Source organism: Bos javanicus, chromosome 14 (assembly GCF_032452875.1).
Source record: "Bos javanicus breed banteng chromosome 14, ARS-OSU_banteng_1.0, whole genome shotgun sequence".
Classification (NCBI taxonomy): domain Eukaryota; kingdom Metazoa; phylum Chordata; class Mammalia; order Artiodactyla; family Bovidae; genus Bos; species Bos javanicus.
In genome coordinates this window covers 42,791,293-42,797,000 of record NC_083881.1, presented here as the reverse complement: position 1 = coordinate 42,797,000, position 5,708 = coordinate 42,791,293, and positions in this window count along the sequence as shown.

Here is a 5,708-nt window from a genome sequence, read left to right as displayed (position 1 = left end):
AAAGTGAAGTCGCTCAGTCATGTCTGACTCCTAGTGACCCCATGGACTGCAGCCTACCAGGCTCCTCCGTCCATGGGATTTTCCAGGCAAGAGTACTGGAGTGGGGTGCCATTGCCTTCTCCTCATTTCTATTTCCTTCTAATTCACCCTGCACACTCTTGCTGCATTTCAAAGAACCCATCTCTTCACATCACCCCACTTTCAATAATCATCAAGATCAAGTTCAAATTTATCAGAAAGCACTTGAACACCAGATTTTGGCATGAGTCCCTTGCTTTCCATCTCCTGCAACTCTCCATCTTGACTCTTTTCTTCAGGCATATCAATCTTCCTAGATTACAAATTATATAAGCAAGCTGCTGGCTCCATACTTACTTCCTTCCCTGGTCCCCACACAACCTCCAGCCCTGTCAGTGGCTAATCCTATTAATCTCTCATGGATTAGTTCTGTTATTGAGAGCGTTAACTGAGCTAGCCTCAGCTATCCTTAGCTAGGACAGTGGTAATTCTTCCATTATTTCACAAGCCTGTATCTACCCTCCTATGCTTATCCCTCTGGGATTAATGGTTGATTTTCTTGTCTGTCTCTCTGACCAGATTCTAGGCAGCTTTAGGGCAAGAATCCTGTCTTAGTACTTGAGTGCTTGATGCTGAGGTCTCTAAATGAATGAATATATTCTGCCTCTTGCTTCCCTTAGAATAGGTTTAAGAGAGGGTTGTCCCCTGAGCTCTTGGTTCAGGAACACCGGATGAATTTGCTAGGGAAATCTTCCTGCATCAAGAAGGCCAGCTTTGCATGACTTGGCTTCTGATCATCTTTGCTTCAGATCCTTCCAGCTTCTGCAGTACATGAAAGGCATGACCTACATGCAGACTTTATAATTCAAGGATTAAGTTTAAATGTATGATAGAAGGGGAACTTCATATCATATCTAACCAATATAGAGAAATATCACTTTTCAGAATTCCAAGATAATAAAAATGAAAAATTGAAGAAGCAAGAATTGCTGACAATAATGACTCAGAAAGTAGGATAATTTACAGAAAGTTTCTTGGAGGAAAAAGGCATTTGGTGACTCTGAAATTTTCTACTTTTCTCACAGAACTCATTGTCTGAAAAATGACACCATTGAATCTTTTTGACCATCACAAGGATATTCCCTGGTGATCATTAATCCTCCAGTCCCCAGCATGGACACCAAGCCAAGGGTGAGAAAGGCAAGTGAAAATCAAAGTAAAAGTGTGAGTCTCTCAGTTGTGTTCCACTTTTTTGCAACCCCATGGACTGTAACCCACCAGGCTTCTCTGTCCATGGCATTCTCCAGGCAAGAATACTGGAGTCATAGCCATTCTCTTCTCCAGGGATCTTCCTGACCCAGGAATTGAACCCAGATCTCCCTGAGCCACTGGGGAAGCCCAAGAGAGGCAAGGGTCCTCAGCAAACATTCAGTAGCTGAATTCACTGAAAATTTTAATCTCAGGTTCACTCTTGCATTCATTCAGGCTTTCCTCCTCTGAGAAACAATTTTTTAAACCCTTGCTCTTTGCCAAATCTCAGGCTAGGCTCTGGGGATTTAGATATAATCAAATGTCAATCTCTGCTACAGAGTTTTTCCCTTCTAATTTTTTTTTTTTTGGTGTATGTGTGTGTGTGTAAAAAAAAAAAAAAAGCATAAAATTAACCCTTTCAATAATTTCCAAGAGTACAGATCAATATTGTCAATCATAGGCACATTGTTCTGCAACAGATCACTGGGAACCATGCCCTTCACTCTCCTGCCTGAGTGAAGCTCCACACCCACCGCACAACACTCCTTGCCCGCCCCTACTTCCAGCCCCTGGTACACCTTCTGTTTTCTGTTTCTACAAATTTGATTACTTTAGATACCACGTGTAAGTGGAATCATGTAGTATTTGTCCTTCTGTGACTGACTTATTTCATTTGGCATAATGTCCTCCAGGTTTGTCCATTTAGCATATGACTGGATTTCCTTCTTTTTTAGTGTTGAATAATATTCCATTTGGAGAAGGAAATGGAAACCCACTCCAGTACTGTTGCCTAGAAAATTCCATGGACTGAGAGGCTCCTCAGAGCCTGGTAGGCTACAGTCCATGGGGTCTCAAAGAGTTGGACATGACTGAGCGACTTCACTTACTTACTCACTTAATATTCCATTGTAAGTATATACATTTTCTTCATTCATCCACTGATGGGCATTTAGGTACTACCTTTTGCTTACTGTGAATAATAACCACATGTGTGCAAATGTCTTTTTGAGATTCTGTTTTCAGTTCTTTTGGATATATACTCAAAAGTGAAGTTGATGAATCATATAGCAATTCTATTTTTAATTTTTAGCACCTTCCATATTACTTTCCATGGTGGCTGTACCATTTTACATTCCTGCGAACAGTGAAAAAGGGTTCCGATTTCTCCACATCTTTGCCAACATTTATTGTCTTTTTTTTTTTTTTCAAATAACAATTATCCTGACAGATATGAGCTGGTATCTCATTGTGTTTTTGATTAGTGATAATTAGTTATGTTAAGAATATTTTCATGTGCTTTACATCACTTGTATATTTTCTTTGGAGAAATACCTTTGTATTTCTTTGTATGAAGCATATTTCAGTATTTCATATTCTCAATAATTTTTTCCACAACTTTATGAGGTAGGTGTTATTATTATTCCTGTTTTTTAAGTAAAGAAACTGAGGCACAGAGAAACTAAATAGCATATTGTTTTTCTCAGTTATGCATATATATTCTTATCAGATTCTTTCCTGTTACAGGTTTTTACAAGATATTAAATATAGTTCCCTTTGCTGTGCAGTAGATCCTTGTTGTTTATGTATTTTATATATTGTAGTGTGTATATGTTAATCCCAAACTCCTAATTTATCCCCCCCCGTCAATTTCACTTTGGAGAAGGCAATGGCACCCCACTCCAGCACTCTTGCCTGGAAAATCCCATGGACGGAGGAGCCTGGTAGGCTGCAGTCCATGGGGTCACGAAGAGTCGGACACTTACTGAGCGACTTCACTTTCACTTTTCACTTTCATGCACTGGAGAAGGAAATGGCAACACACTTCAGTGTTCTTGCCTGGAGAATCCCAGGGACGGCAGAGCCTGGTGGGCTGCCGTTTGTGGGGTCGCACAGAGTCGGACACGACTGAAGCGACTTAGCAGCAGCAGCAGCAGCAGCTGTAAGTTTGCTTTCAATATCTACGAGTCTATTTCTGTTTCGTAAATAAATTTATCTGTATAACTTATAGATCCTTCATATAAGTGACATATGATATTTGTCTTTGTCTGATTTACTTCACTTACTATGATAATCTCTAGTTCCATCCATGTTGCTGCAATGACATTATTTCATTTCCTATGGCTGAGTAATATTCTATGTATATATGTACCATATCTTTATCTATTCACATGTTGATGAACATTTAGGTTGCTTCCATGCCTTATCTATTGTAAACAGTGCTGCTGTGACAGTTTCTCAAGAAATTTAAAGAGAGTTTTCCTGATAATGGAAACGTTGTGACCACAATAGATTTATGTAAATAGCGCTGCTCTGAACATTGGAGTTTTCAAATTAGAGTTTTCATCTTTTTTGGATGTGTGCTCAGCAGTGGGATTGCTAGATCATATGATAAGTCTATTTTTAGTTTTTAAGGAATCACCATACTGTTCTTCATAGTGGCTGTACCAATTTACATTCCTACCAACAGTGTAGGAGGGTTCCCTTATCTCCCTCTCTGGTATTCATTATTTGTAGACTTTTTGATGATGGCCATTATGATTGGTATGAGGTGATATCCCATTGTAATTTTGATTTGCATTTCTCAAATAATTAGTGATGTTGAGTAGTAACAGAATCTAAAATTTCTTGTATTTTTACCTTTCCATATAATGTATAGATTCTTCTTCTGAAGACCTGTTTAGGTGCAGATGTTTCTGAAGAAAGGATAAGGCTCACTGATCAAAGAAAGGATGCTTACTACTGATGTCTTAAATACAGAAAGATTTCAATGAATATTGCTTTGAATTATGGAAAGAAAGAAACATCCATATTCTTTAGGAAGCAACAGAGAATTTGAATTTCTGACATATGCTAGGCCTCGGTATGGGCTTCAAGTTCAGCTTGGCCATATCACACAAGCCTGTGGACATTCTTGCTGTGGTCAGTTTTTATATAGGAAGGGATTCAAGAACACACTCATGGGTGCTCCATCTCCTGTCACAACTTCAACTATCACCCATCACTCTTTTCCCTTTGAACTCAATCACAGTATCTTAATACAGGTCTACATGAAAGTGAAAGTGAAAGTGAAGTTGCTCAGTCGTGTCCGACTCTTTGCGACCCCATGGACAATAGCCTACTAGGTTCCTCCCTCCATGGGATTCTCCAGGCAAGAGTACTGGAGTGGGTTGCCATTTCCTTCTCCAGGGGATCTTCCTGACTCAGGGATCAAACCCGGGTCTCCCGCATTCCAGGCAGACGCTTTAACCTCTGAGCCACCAGGGAAGCACCATTTTTTAGTCAAGAGGGATCTTGTAAATGGCTCTCAAGGTGCAAGTCTTTTCAGTGAATTTCAAGAAGCAGAAATCACTTTTTAATTCCTTTCATGGGGACATCCATACATGTATGTAAAAATACTTTAAGGTCTTATTCTAAGTCAGATCCCAAGCCAGACACGCCTGTGATAGAATTGTAAAAGTTGGTCTCTTAAAGAGTTAATTGTCTATGGGAAAAATAAGCCTACAGCTTGATCTTATCTCAGCAAACATGCATATATTTATATATGCAAATAGAAAAAATACGGAAGAATTTACAATAAGGTATTAGTTTTTATCCCTGGACTCTAATAGGCATAACTTCTTTTAATCTTTTCTATAGTATTTGTATCTTTAACTTTCTACTATACATACAGATACTTGCTACATAATAAATGCTTGTTTATTTATTTTTAATTGATTTTTATTGGAGTATAGTTGATTTCACAGATAATCACAATGGTGTGATCACTCACCTAGAGCCAGACATCTTGGAATGTGAAATCAAGTGGGCCTTTGGAAGCATCTCTATGAACAAAGCTAGTGGATGTGATGGAATTCCAGTTGAACTATTTCAAATCCTTAAAGATGATGCTGTGCAAGTGCTGTATTCAAGATGCCAGCACATTTGGAAAACTCAGCAGTGGCCACAGGACTGGAAAAGGTCAGTTTTCATTCCAATTCCAAAGAAAGGCAATGCCAGAGAATGCTCAAACTACCGCACAATTGTACTCATCTCACACGCTAGTAAAGTAATGTTCAAAATTCTCCAAGCCAGGCTTCAGCAATACATGAACCGTGAACTTCCTGATGTTCAAGCTGGTTTTAGAAAAGGCAGAGGAACCAGAGATCAAATTGCCAACATCTGTTGGATCATCAAAAAAGCAAGAGAGTTCCAGAAAAACATCTATTTCTGCTTTATTGATTGTGCCAAAGCCTTTGACTGTGTGGATCACAATAAACTGTGGAAAATTCTGAAAGAGATGGGAATACCAGACCACCTGACCTGCCGCTTGAGAAACCTATATGCAGGTCAGGAAGCAACAGTTAGAACTGGACATGGAACAACAGACTGGTTCCAAATAGGAAAAGAAGTATGTCAAGGCTGTATATTGTCACGCTGTTTATTTAACTTATATGCAGAGT